At 35.7% G+C, this 14,512-nt stretch overlaps 1 protein-coding gene and 1 long non-coding RNA gene across 7 annotated transcripts in view; one reads left to right on the top strand and one right to left on the bottom strand.

Annotated features, from left to right (window-relative positions):
• Positions 1-878: 878 nt before the first annotated feature.
• Positions 879-1,459, bottom strand: LOC131802049 (uncharacterized). The gene is made up of 2 exons (XR_009342018.1): positions 1,174-1,459; positions 879-1,101 (listed from the first exon to the last, which is right to left on the bottom strand). It is a non-coding gene; the product is annotated as an uncharacterized LOC131802049 (long non-coding RNA).
• A 1,618-nt stretch (positions 1,460-3,077) lies between these two features.
• The window catches only part of LOC101892959 (PR domain zinc finger protein 15), a 54,581-nt gene continuing 43,146 nt past the window's right edge, over positions 3,078-14,512 (top strand). For 3 of the 6 annotated variants that reach the window (XM_059121125.1, XM_059121124.1, XM_020036141.2), the window contains exon 1: positions 9,692-10,215. The gene's annotated coding sequence lies outside the window, so the exon portion shown is untranslated. Of the gene's footprint in view, positions 3,905-9,691; positions 10,216-14,512 lie in introns of those variants that run through there. The other 3 variants (XM_020036140.2, XM_059121123.1, XM_059121126.1) reach the window with 3 other exon arrangements.

The raw sequence follows: 14,512 nt of genomic DNA, 5'->3' as shown, positions 1-14,512 counted from the left end.
TTGGATTCAATTTCACCACTTATTTTTATTTTATTACGTCTTCATTTTATTTGCCAGCCATCTTGGACCGATCAAATTCAAAAACGTTCCATACGATATGAACACGAAACACAAAATAGACTGAACGATGAAAAGTGCGCACAAAACAAACTAACAGTTTGTTTACGAATGTGTGCGATGCATAATGAACAGGCCACATTGCTTTGTTTACGAAAGAGATAAGGGAAAATCAATCAGCTGTTGGGAATAGGGGTAGATAGGTAAGTTAATGACAATTTGTTGTGAACTTGGATAGCTCACGAAACAAGAACCATTAAAAAAGTTGTGCTAGCAAAACAAAAGACTATAATTGCGATTAATAAAAATTGGTCTTGCGGGTACTGGAGCAGATTAAATGTTATTCACCGTCCATACGTTTAACTGGAAATTGCGTGAATTTTAACAATACAGATGAAAACAGCCTGAACCATCATATGACCTAAAATAACAGCCTGTTCCACGATCTCGAAAGAAAATTTGTGCGAACGAAGGCAACTCACTCACTTTCGCATAAGAATGCGTTCCACTAACTTTCGTTCTTTCTTTCGCATAGCCTTACGTGATTCAGTGTTGCAAAATATTTTTTGGCAAAATTAATCGCGAAATAAGGCAAAAAAAGCGCCAAATGTCTAATTTAAACGCGAAAAAGCAGCAGTGGCTCTGTCTCAACTGACAGTTCAGTTGTAAACAAACAAATTGTAAATAAACAAACAAAATAAAATTTCTAGTGATTGTGTTTAGATTATTTGTGTTCTTAAAAAAGAAAAAAAAATGAATATTTCTGTAGCCCTATTTTTTATGGATGATGAGGAGGAGGTTCAAATTGTGCCACGGAGGCATTTAAGAGATGCTTCGAATTTATTTGAAGTACCTAACAACCAGTAAGTATGATTGTATTTTTACATTTTTGAAATAATAAAAAAATGATTTTTTCTAGGTTTGTGTCTTCCAGTGGTCTTCATGGGATTGCCTGCTGCTTCCAAAAATTGGCACTCCTCTGGCGAACTTAGGATTCTCCCCCATATACTCAACTAGTGCCCGCAGCTGTGTAGTTTTTTCGTGCTGGAATTGAGAATATAAAAAAATATATATTTGTTGTTCACAGATTAAATTGCATTTATTATTTTTACTTACATTTTTCTTTCCATTTTCAATCAAGGAATGTTTATGTTAAAACAATTTTCCTTAATTTTTATCATTCGACAGCAAACACACAAGTGACTGATTTTGACATTTGTGTTCGCATGCGTACGAAAGAAAAAAGATAGTGGAACGCAAAATTACACTGAAACGCTTACGTTTTCGTTCGCTTTGATTTTCGTGCAAATTTTCGTTCTGATGGATTTTAGTGGAACGGAAATCAGCTGTTTGTCGTGTAAAAGTTGTGCGAACGTGTTCTTTCGACATCGTGGAACAGGCTGTAAAAGATTTCTATGCAAATAATTTACGGCAAACTGTGAATAAGAAAAATACAACTTTATAATAAGGCCTTTCTCCTCTTATTACGAAAGTATAGAGCATTCAATAACATGAATGAATGAATGAGCTTAAGGAGCAAATCAGACAAACGTTTTTCGCTGTTTTGAAAAATCAATTGGGAATAGTAACGGATGGCGCCCAACGTGGTACAATAAAAATATTTTATGACATATTAATTATTTTTTTTTTCATATTGACAGCGGGAAAGCCAATGAAAGTAAAAAACTAGTCATAGTCACATGAAATACATTAAAATATATGAAAGCAGTGATTCTATTGGGACTAATATCGGATAAATCCCACAACAAAAAAGGTGAAGGTACATAAGCAGCTTGACATCAAAGCTATACATATTAATGTCAAATTATAAGGGGAAACGACGGCAAGAACCTACACCGCAACAGAAAGAAAATAGGCTCAAAAGAGCTAAAGAGTTGCTTTGCTTGGCCGAAAGTGGTGAACTGCCGAATTTGGTTTTCTCCGATAAGAAAACATTCGTCGTCCAGCAGTTTGTAAGTAAACAAAATGATCGTGAAGTCTGGCTACCAGAACTCACGCGCCGGTCATGGTGATGGTGTGGGCCGCCATAACAGCCGATGGTCGTTCTCCGCTCGTATTAATCGACCGTGGCATCAGAAAAAATGCCGAATATTATCGCGAAACTATTGTGGAGGGTGTATTAAAGCCTTGGGCCGCATTTTGGCCGCAGACCTTGGACATTCCAACAGGACTCAGCACCATCGCACTCAGCACGCGCCACCCACGTTTGAAGGATATAATTCGTGCCAAAGGTGACCAATTCGAACAAATCTAAACTTATTCTAAAATCTTTTGTTATTTCCGACATTTTTTGACTTCATTCAAAAAAATTTAAAAAAAAATGTAAAAATTATGATGCTGGCTTTGTTGCAGTTTTTTTTATCTCACTTCGCTTCTTCGTAGGGGAACAAAGGAGTTTTAGCTTGACTTAGTTCGATTTTGACTCTACGCTCATTTGTTCTTTTCCGAAGATAGCTTAAGCCATTCAAAAAGCGTTTAATGTATTCTCACCTTTAAATGTTCAATTCCATGTCAAAAGTGGTTAATGACTTTAATGCACCCCCGCAATGAATGTTTATTCCAATCATTGATTTTGACAATATTTTCTTTTTATTGTCTAAAACCATAAATACTTACATAAAATTGGCAAAAGTCGGACATAATCAGGAAAAAAATCAAACTTACTAAGATTGTTAAAAAACAGTATTCTTTAACAACATATTTTAAAATTAATTTATTTCTGCAGATTTTTTAAAATATTTCATTTATTTATTTATTTTTGACATATCAATGTTCACAAGGGCTGAGGCATCTACCTTTATTCCTCTACCATGGCGTTGACAACACTGTTTTTCAATGGGGACTGAAACATAGCGTTTAACGCCGTTTGTGGCATAGCCCCGCGTCACATTGCTAACGGCGGCAACTTAAACAGTTCACCGCCAAAGTTGTCCCCAAACAACAGAAGAAGAAGCAACACAATCGAACGTTGTGTGTTCTGTGTTCCAACAAAACAGAGATTTCAACTGGAATACAGATAAAATTGTAAATAAAAATAATGTAAACATTTAAAAAATACACCGTTTTTTGATTTTTATTGTGTTAAAAAAAAGAAATATGTTGTTGGTAACTTCGATTCTGCAACAATGAAACTAATGTGTGAAAATGTCAAAAGATCTTATAAGACAAGAATTTAATGAGTTTTTTTGTTTTCTTGTGGCCAATAAAATGTGCATTAATCTAACAAGAAAATAAATATAAAAATAAACAAAAACAAATTTTAGTGGGAAAATTTAAAATCTACTTTATTTTTTTTTTTGTGCCCCCTCCCAAACAAATCAATGAATGTGGCATTAAAAAGCAACGATTGTTACGTGTGGCTGGTCGTTGGCGTTCGGGTTGCGCGGTCGGATATTTTTTGTGTGGATATCTTTTCTTTATGGCCGATTAGTTGATTTACTTTTCATAAGAGTGAGTGTGTGTGTGTGTGGTGCTTGTTGTAAACGGCGAGAATGTGAATAGAAAAGAAAATAAGACGAATAAAAGCTACAACAGCAAAGCGGCAGCAGCCAGCAGCAACAACAACCTAACTAATACGAGTACATCGATTGATTGTGTGCGGAGTAGGAGTGGTGCCTGCTTTTCGCTTTTATTTTTTTTGTTTGTTATTCGGTTTTACTTTACACTGTTTGCTGATGATTATGAAAGTGTATGAGTGCATTCTAATTGGAAACGAGAAATAAAGTGGAATAGGAGAACAAAAAATTTTTTTGAAGCTGATCATTAAAATCCGAAGTACATAATTTTTTTTTTCTTCGTTGGATAACGCTAAGGAGAAAAAGTGCAAGTATGTATTAAAAATCATTAAATATTGTTAGTGAAATAAGTGTTTATCGTATTAATTAAGTTTTGTAATGCCAGTCTGTCATTTGAAATCTGCTGAACAATTTTGTAACATATGTTTGTAAAAAGTGCGCGTAAATTTGTCTCGGTACATTTGGGGCATGCGTTGCTTTGATTTTACAATCGTCTATTGATGGAAAATGTTAATTTGAAGTGTATTGTTTTAAATTTGAAGATATTTCTGTAAATTCCTGTGGAAAATTAGAGGCGTATGGGAATAAAGAATAGCAATTCATTGATTGATATCATTTGTTTGAAGTTAATGTCAAATTTCACGAAATGGCATATCGCAGAGTTGCCAGATTTTTAATGAAATTTATTGCAAAAGGCGGGATTTTTTTTATAATGTGACGGAATTTTTCTTATAACAAATTTATAAACGAGTTGAATAAGTAGAAGCATAGTAAAGATTACAGCAAATGTCGTAGAATTAGCAGATTAAGTCGGAAAATAACAATATTGGAAAAAATTCTACTTAAGTAGAATGTGTTTGATTTTTCACGCGTAGGTATTTTTACCCCTGTCGTGGACGGGACACGAAATGGCTGAACTCTAGTTCAGTAAAAACTCTTCAATTATTTTTCCAGTAGTAGGTATGGGACGTGTCCCGGGTTGAACTCTAGTTCACTCCAGTGATAGGTTATTTTACCCATGGAACAATGAAGAGAAGGTAGGTCAACTTTGAAAAAATTGCAAGTATAGAGGTCTACCTGTTTGGCTTGTAATGTCAGAATTACTATCAAAACAATAAAAAAGCAAACAACTTGTTGCATTGATTTTGAATAAATAATTAAAAACCGCGAAAACTGAATGAATGGTCAAAATTTCTTTTCAATATCATGTTCTATATATCTCTTATGGTTTATTTCGCGACAAAAACTGTACATTTTGATGTGCGTGAAAATAAATTTAAATTTAAATTCTACTACTTTGATTTTTCGCTTACCAACACTGGTTTTCTCTCAGAGATAAATTTAAATTTAACTACATTTTCGTGAGAGTAAATTTAAATTTAACTCAAAAGTGCTTGTTGTGAAAGAAAATAAAAGTTAAAATTATGAAAATAATATAACAATAAAATGTTATATGAATTGTATTAAAAATTAATAATTATAAGAACTTTGGCCAGAACAAGAACAGTGGCCAGACTTATATTTCCTATGGTCACTGTAGGATAAATGGGTTTGGACCCACTGTGGGAAAATGGTTAGGGATGCACCTTTATGTTGTTCATTTTCGGAAAGAGCATCGAAAATGCTCCTAGACCAATGATTCTCATAATCCAAACCTATCTGGAATTCCCACAGTGGCCAGATTTATATTTCATATGGTCACTGTAGGAGAAATGGGTTTGGACCCACTGTGGGAAAATGGTTAGGGATGCGCCTTTATGGTGTCCATTTTCGGAAAGAGCATCGAAAATGCTCCTAGACCACTTATTCTCATAATCCAAACCCATCTGGAATTCCCACAGTGGCCAGATTTATATTTCATATGGTCACTGTAGGAGAATTTTAATATTTTCTGAATAATTTTTAATTATTGAAAAGAAGACACACACATAAGCAAATGAAGTTGACATATTAAGCTAGAAAAATAAAAAAATTTAAATCATATGGTAGCTCTGCCCTACCTTGAATTCATTATACCATGATTTTACCCTTATCCCGGGAAACTATTTTTTTCTTGGGGGGACGGACCTGGGACCCGGCGGAGCGTAGCTTATGAAAATATCTAACAAACAAGTAGTCACATGATTGGGTTATTTATTAGCGGATCGGAAGTTATACTCCAATTATCGATTTTTTGGACCCTAATTTTTAAAATATACCCAAAAAGGTCTCATTATGGGGTTGAACAAAATATTTGCAGAATTATAGCTATAATTTGTGCTAATACCTTCCCTGGGACCAGAGTTATGGGTCTTTCCATTTCATTAAAATTATGTTTTCAATAAAAAAAAGCTTTGTTTCGCGTAGCTTGCTCTGGACTTATAAAAGTATCAAATTTAGAAAAAAATAGGTTCGCGTTAGCCGGCAGAAGGCCTGCTTTTTAAAAGAAGTATCAAATTTAGAAAACTTTAGCCGGTGTGGCAAATACCCAGAGGAGAAAAGCTTAAGCCCCGGCCGAAGACCGTCTATTTACAAAAGGTGTCAAATTTTGAAAACATTGGTTCGCGTTTGTCGATGTGGAGCGTACCCAGAGGAGGAAATCCAAAACCCCGGCCGAAGACCGGCTACTTACAAGAAGTATCAAATTAAGAAAACTTTAACATTTTGGAAAGGTAAGAGGGTCAGTTATAATTTGACATGGATTTTGTTGAACCATAATGGGCCCTTTTTCCACATTTTGGGGGTTTTATACAAAACCCTGGTCCAAAAAATCGATAATTTGACTATAACTTCCGAACCGCTTATATTGTATATATCGGATATGTGAATCCGGCTCTAGCCCGGACTTTCGGGTCAAAAATATGGGTTCCTGGGTCCGACCCCCAAAAAAAAAATATTTTCCCGGAATCAGAGTAAAAATACCTACCTCATGAAAAAAATCGAAAAAATCGAAGAGTTTTTACAAAACTGGAGTTGTTCCAATTTTTCTTAAGAATATTTTAAATGTTTCATATTTTCCAAGACGGTCACAATATCAAATTACACTTGGCCCCCTTTTGATCACAATTGGGCATTATTGACAACAACATCGAAAAATCCCATTTTCTCTCTCTCTCCCTCTTCCCTTATCCGATATGGCAACATCATCAATTATACGCTTGTCTATTTTTACGAAAATCATCGGCAACAACAATTAAGCTTTAATCTACCAACTAAACTGTTTTTAATTTAATTGTATCTTCTTCTTCTCCCACCTTTCCTTTTTGATTAGTTTTGCATTGTTTTATTCTTGTTTTTCGAAACATACTTTTGTTTTCTTTTGCGACATTCAGTTAAAGATATTTGTAAACAAACCAAAAAAACATATTCTAACAACAAAATAGTTAGCAGCAGCAGCTAGCCTACCCCCCGAAACAAAAAAAGAAACAATTCGACTAGAAAACATTCAATAAATCATGCTAAAAATGTCAAATAAGCGCAACAAACCGAACCGAACGAACGTCTTCGTCGTCTCGCTTTTATTTTTTTGATAGTATTGGGAAATACAAAAACTAATGCATTTTATCGTTTCTTTTCGGTCGTTTTTTTTCTTGTTTCATTCTTGTCGTTGTTGTTGTTGCTGCTGCATGAGAATGTGTTAGTGTGTGTTCTGTGCTATGGTATGCTATTATGTATGCTTGTTTGTTGCTTGGCTTGCCTTTCCCAATAAGAAACAGCACAAGAAGACGACGACGACGAAATAAAAAAAAAAAAAACAAACAAACATACGCTCTGAAATCAAATAACAGCAGGAGTAACAACAACGACTACAACATCACGACCAACACCAACAAAGTACAGAACTAACATTTTCAACCATACGCCCCTCTCTCTCTTATCCATGTCCAATACTCAAGCCAGCCGACATCATCGCTTTTATTCTACACAACCAACAACACAACAGCAACAACAAAAATAATAACATGAACTTACGAACAGCGAGCGAGCGACAGTCAAGTCAATCAGATCAGAGATGGCAATTCGAAATCAAGTGTACACTTTTTGGTACGCATTACAGTATCTGATTGGAATAGATGTCAATACCCTCAGCCATAGAGCTTTTTAGACATCCGTTAAAGGATGGAGCTGGACGTAGATTACAAATCTTAATTGGATCGTCGAAAAAAGTAGTCGTATAGTCCAAATCTACGAACAATTCTAGTTTAGTAAAAACTCTTCGATTTTTTCAAATTTTTTCCAGAAGTAGGTATTTTTACCCTTATTCCGGGAAATTATTTTCTTCTCGATCGACGGGCCCGGACCGCAAAAATTTGGCCCGTGTTCAAGACCCGGTCTAGACCCATATCCACTTACCTGATATAGAAGATATAGGTATCGTTTGAAAGCGTTTCGGAAGTTATAGTTAAATTATCGATTTTTTGGACCCCGATTTTTTATAAAACCCCCAAAAAGTCGAAAAAAAGGTCCATTATGGGGGTCAACAAAATTGATGCCAAATTATAGCTGATACTCTTACCTTTCCAAAATGATAAAATTAATACTTCGGATCCAGAGATATGGGTCTTTGATGTGGTCACACAAAAGGAATTTATATCGTATACAGAATGAGATGAAAAACTACAACCAACTTCAGACTGCTGTCATTTCTAAGCCACTCGTCCGACAGCTGTGAAAACTATTCCTGTGACAGCTCATTATATTATTTACAAGCATACAAAAGCATTTTGGTCGGAATTTTTCAGAAAAAAAGTTATTCGTGATGGAATTCAAGCGTGATAGCGCGATTTCTTTATATTTGGCTGGAAAACCACAAATGGCTATCGTTAGAGAACTCCAGCATTTAAATGTGAATAAAGCTTCTGTGTCTCGTACCATCGCTCGTTACCGTGATACTGGTAGCGTGGCCCGACTTCAAGAAAGTGGACGGAAGAAAACAGCATCATCAGCATCAGCAAAACAGCAACATCAGCAGAAATGGTTCGAAAAGTGAAGAAGCGACTTGATTGAAACCCGCGTCGCAGTGACCGAAAAATGGCTCGTGAGCTGAATATATCGCAATATTCCATTCTGTAAATATTGTAAAACGAGCTCGGGGTAAAGCGATTGAAATTCCAAAAAGTGCAAGAACTTACACCGAAGCAGAAAGAAAATAGACTCAAAAGAGCTAAAGAGTTGCTTTGCTTGGCCGAAAGTGGTGAACTGCCGAATTTCGTTTTCTCCGATGAAAAAACATTCGTTGTCCAGCAGTTTTTAAACAAACAAAATAATCGTGTTTACTTGCCAAAGAGGTCAGTTGAAAATGCGCAACCAGAACTCAAGCGCCGGCCATGGTGATGGCGTGGGCTGCCATATCAACCGATGGTCTCTCTGCAAGTATTAATCAACCGTGGAATCAGAATAAATGAAAATATTTTCGCGAAAATATTCTGGAGGGTGTAAGCCTTGGGCACGCAAACAATTTGGCCGAAGACCTTGGACATTCCAACAGGACTCAGCACCATCGCATTCAGCACACGCCCACCAAGAATGGTTGCAAAATGAGGTTCCTCGCTTCATTTCCAGCGCACAATGGCCACCAAAATCTCCGGATACCAATCCGTTGGACTATTGTGTCTGGAGTATTTTGGAAAGCAAGGATGGCACTAAAAATACCAACGTGTCGATCACCTCAAGCAAGCGCTTCCCCGGGAATGGGCCAAAATACCGCATAGCAACATTCGGGCAGCGTGTGACTGTGTCATTGGCATTTTGATTGGTGCCAAAGGTGATCAATTCGAACAAATCTAAACTTATTCTAAAATTTGGTGCTATTTCCCACAATTTTTGCTTTCATTCAATAAAATTAAAAAATTATGGGGTTTGACTATGTTGCAGGTTTTTTATCTCACCTTGTATAAACACTGCTGCATTGAGAGCACTTACCCTAAAATGTAATTGAATTTTTAATCTATCGAATACTTTGGCTCTCTTGTTCTACTCATCTTTTCATTTAATTCCAATTGTACTATTACCCTCAATTTTCGTACAAACCCCAGCGAACATAAGGTTCTAAATATCCAATTTGCCATCACTGGCAGTAAGAAGAAAAAAAAGCACTGCTAAGCTAAATACACAATCAAATGGTCTGTATGTGACTGCCGCACACACATACACACACCTCGCCTCGCCCCGCATACCATCATAAAAGTCCATTGTATTGTGTGAATCGTCTGTCGTCTCTTCGTGCTGTTCGTCTCCTCTGTGTATTCGGCTACGTCTCGTCGTCAACATTGTTCAAATTGTGCCCGCCGCGCGCTGTTTTGTAAAAAATTCTTCTCATTGACTTTAGTAGTTGAATTTAGTCTACGCACCTTAAATCGCGCGCCTCACCTCCGCGCTGACGATTAAAAGCGCGCAGTGAATATTCTTTTTCTTTTTGTTGTTTGATTATTGTGTGTAGTACTTTTTTACTGTGAGTGATACAACAACAAAAAAATCTTTAAAAAATTGTATTTCTGTTTTTTTGGGAATACTACCTCCTCCTATCTCTTCAAAGAAGACTTAACAGCGGCAGCAGAATTGAAAAAAAAACGAATAATAATAAAAACGCAGCAGCAGTACGAAAAATAGCGAAAAACGAAAACAAACAGCATCGAGAAGCCAGGTTATTTATTATTAATGACTACTACATTTCTTTTATTTAATTTTGAAAAAAAGAACAAAAAAACAACAAACATTTAATTGATTTAAATTTTTCACATGACGTATTCATTATAACATCTTGCTGAAATCATTGACGAGAGAGTACCATAGGGTGTGTAAGACCGAGAGAGAGGGCGGGGGCAGGAGGAATATGCCAAAGCAGCTGTCAAAGTATTTTGCAGTTTTTCGTAATTCTACGGCACATTCTGTGCGCTGCAGTATGACTTATTCATGGAAAAAATCATTTTTGCTAAAAATGACTTTATATTGAATAGTAGCGCAGAACAAGAACGAGAAGAGGCAGGCAATGGGAGACGAAGAAAAAAAAACGTATAAAGGAAGAAAAAATAACGAAACGAAATTATTCTGTATTCTATTTAATCAGTGCATTAACAATATGATGTCTGCATGTGTGTGTGTGTGGGTCTGCGTTTGTTTGTCATAATTCTTCGTTTCTTCGAATAAAGAGAGCACAAGTGTAAATTAGAAAAATGCCTGAAAAACTGAAAGCGAATACGACGACCAACAAGAACAGCAATAACAACAACAACGACGACGACGACTACAAAAATCCAACAACAGAAACGAATCCAATTGGTATAAACGAAAATTAGACAAGTTGTGTGAGAACAACTTCTTGTTGTTGCTATTTCTCGGTTATTTGTTGTCGTTGTTGTTGTTGCTGTTGGCGGGCACAATCATCATCCTCATCATCACACATAGATACAACCAACAACAACGACACACACAACATTGTCATGCACTAAACACTCACACATTCATATGACCACTAAATAATTTTACTCTCTTGAACTAAGTGTTTTCTCTCTCTCTCTCCGTTGCTTATTCATTCTCATATTTTATTATTTGTGGCGCTCACCAAAAAGAACACCACAAAAGCGCCAATAAAAAAGCAAGTCAAGTCAGAAAAAAAAACGAAAAACAAAACAAAAAGCCAAAAAAATTGAGAATAGATATTATAACAAAATACAGTGTCGGGTGAAAATATGGGGACACTTTAGATGAAGAAATTAAAAAGGCGGTATGTTTTGGGAGCAACACTAAACCTACCTTTTTATTCAGATGTTATTGGAAACATTTTAGGTAGAATCTGTAATATTCGGGAATTTTACTTGTAATTCGAAGCATACCATATCGAGAATTTAATTTCTAATTTCTTAAATTAATATTTAAATTATTTAATTTGTAATTCAAACTATTTTTCCTTTGCAAATAATGGTTTGCCTTCAATAAGGACATGTCATATCGACAATTGGAAAGTAACTTTCATTTAAAGGTATATGGAATTTCAAATAAGAATAACTAGAATTTAATGTAATTGTAAATTTACATTCAAAACAGTGCAAAACTATTACTGGGACACTTATTCTAATTCGAATTAAAATGGAAACCGTTTGAGTTTCGAATAAAGGTGTAGCTTTTTTGAGAGTTACCCTACTTTATAAATTTATAAAATTTAGGATATATTAATTTATTTTCCATTTGTTCTAACTCGAAATATACGTCGAAGATCGAACGAAGTATGTACAGGGTAAGATGAAAAAAACTGCAACCAACTTTAGACTACTGTCATTTCTAAGCCACTCGTCCGACAGCTGTTAAAGTTATTCCAGTGACAGCTCATTATAATGTTTATAAGCGTACAAAAGCATTTTGGTGACAATTTTCCAGAAAAAAAAGTTATTCGTGATGGAATTCAAGCGTGATAGTGTGATTTCTTTATATTTGGCTGGAAAACCACAAGTGGCTATCGTTAGAGCACTCCAGCATTTAAATGTCTCGTACCATCACTCGCTACGTAATACTGGTAGCGTAGCTCGACGTCAAGAAAATAGCAACATCAGCAGAAATGGTTCGAAAAGCAAAGAAGCGACTTTATCGAAACCCGCGTCGCAGTGGCCGAAAAATGGCTTGTGAGTTGAACATATCGCAATATTCCATTGAACAAATATTGAAAAATGAGCTCGGGGTAAAGCAATTGATGTTCCAAAAAGTGCAAAAACTTACACCGCCACAGAAAGAAAATAGACTTAAATGAGCTAAAGAGTTGCTTCGCTTGGCCGAAAGTGGTGAACGGCCGAATTTGGTTTTCTCCGATGAGAAAACATTCGTTGTCAGCAGTTTGTAAACAAACAAAATGATCGTGTTTACTTGCCAAAGAGGTCAGCTGAAAATGTGCACCTTCTGTTGGCCAGCAGAACTCAAGCGCCGGCCATGGTGATGTTGTGGGCCGCCATAACAGCCGATGGTCTGTCTCCACTCGTATTAATCGACCGTGGCAAGTGTCGATCACCTCAAGCAAGCGCTTCGCCGGCAACATTCGGGCAGCGTGTATCGGTTTCATTGGCCGTTTGAAGGCCATATTTCGTGCCAAAGATGAACAATTCGAACAAATCTAAACTTATTCTAAAATGCTATGCTATTTCCGAAATTTTTTGCTTTCAGTCAATAAAATTAAAAACATAATGTAAAGATTACGGCGTTTGACTTCGTTGCAGTTTTTTCTTATCTCACCCTGTATATTTATGATCAGAGTAAAATTCTTTGTCGGTTTAGCCTTGTCCAACTGCCCGTCTCTTAAAATTAAGTTAGAACTCATGAATGGAATATATGGATCTAAGAATCAGCATAACCCCCATATAATGGTACCTACCGGTTTTCGATATTTTGATCGTTTCTGCCGTAATTTCCAAACAAATTAACTTGCGTTTGATATTTGGGATTCTCAGCCTCATCCTAGTTTTCGGGTTTAGAACCCACCTTCCAACCAAGTTTATCTGGTATTTCAGGTTCCAATTGGGCACTTCGATTTCCCGCAAGAAAATTTCAATATGGGTGTCCTCCTTAGTATAGCTATGGTGTTTTCGGTATTTTGAAAATTTCGGCTTTCGATTTGGTCACAAATCTATTTTGAGAAACTACAACCTTTACCTATTTGATTTCAGCGATATTATTCACCGGAATTGTTTCAAATTTCGTATTTGAAGTTCTTAATGGGTACTACAGTCTATGACAGAAAATTGTCTATGCAGATCCAGATCTTCGTATAACCCCATATATCGGTATCAGCCTATATTCGGTTATTTCCTGATTTTAGCGACATTATTCACCGGGATTGTTTCAAATTTCGTATTTGAAGGTCGTATTGGATACTACAGCCTACGACAGAAAATTGTCAGTGCAGGTCCACGTCTTCGTATAGCCTCCATATACCGGTACCTCCCGATATTCGGTATTTTGATGATTTTAGCGTACTTCAAATATGAAAAATATTAGGGTGAATTTTCATCAATTGAGAAATTAAAATGCTAAATTTCCTCCAATTCAGTTGGATATTACGAAAACCTACTAAAACTGGCGGTTCCTTCATAAGGAAGCCACGCCTATACATGTACCAATTATGCTCAATTTTACCAACCGTCCTAGACAGAACATATAAAGATTTATGTAACATTTCAAAGTCTTTTACAAAATAATAAATGTTTATGAAGATTTCAATTTTAATAACATTGTGTCCAAATAACAAAATGTTCAATTTTGTTGTTGCAAAATGGTCAGGCTTTATCCCTTTATTGTTGTCCAATTTTAAAATTTTCCAATTGGAATAAGGTGGCCCAATTAAAAACTTAGCAGTTTTAGAAATCAATATCCCTTATTTATTTGTATAGCTAGAAAGTGGGAAAGAGAGGGAGAGAGTTGAAATAACTTTTCTAATTGAGTAACAATATTTTTGCCCATCACTGTAGTCGTTGTTGTTGCTGCTGCTCAAAAATGTTGATGATGACGAACGTCATCGTCGTGTCATTCTAAAAAAGCAATAATTGTAAATACTATACTGCTGATGCATACTCATACACAACTGGCGAACGAATGTGTAAACATTCGGACAAACATATGTATCTACATATGTATGGTTGGTTGTAGGTTTCTCACATTTGTGAAGTGTTAGTTTTTGGTGTCTTTCATTTGTACTCTATTTTATTGTTTGTTGTATTACTTTTATTTTATTTTGGTGTTGTTGTTGTAGTTGCTATTCCTGTATGTGCTTCCAAATGAATAACTTTATTATTATGTTCAAGTCAAAAAAAAAAACTTTATTAAAAGTTTTTTTGTTTTTGCAACGTGTTATCTAAGTCATGACCTAAAGCATTTTGCATTTGGGGAGAGAAGATAAGGTATTGGATTTAAAATCTGAAAATACCATATGGAAGAATCATTAAGGGTCTGTGTGAGGTAAT

Source organism: Musca domestica, unplaced genomic scaffold, assembly GCF_030504385.1.
Source record: "Musca domestica strain aabys unplaced genomic scaffold, Musca_domestica.polishedcontigs.V.1.1 19, whole genome shotgun sequence".
NCBI lineage: Eukaryota > Metazoa > Arthropoda > Insecta > Diptera > Muscidae > Musca > Musca domestica.
The sequence above is the reverse complement of the archived record's forward strand: the minus strand, read 5'-3'. Positions and strand labels throughout refer to the sequence as shown.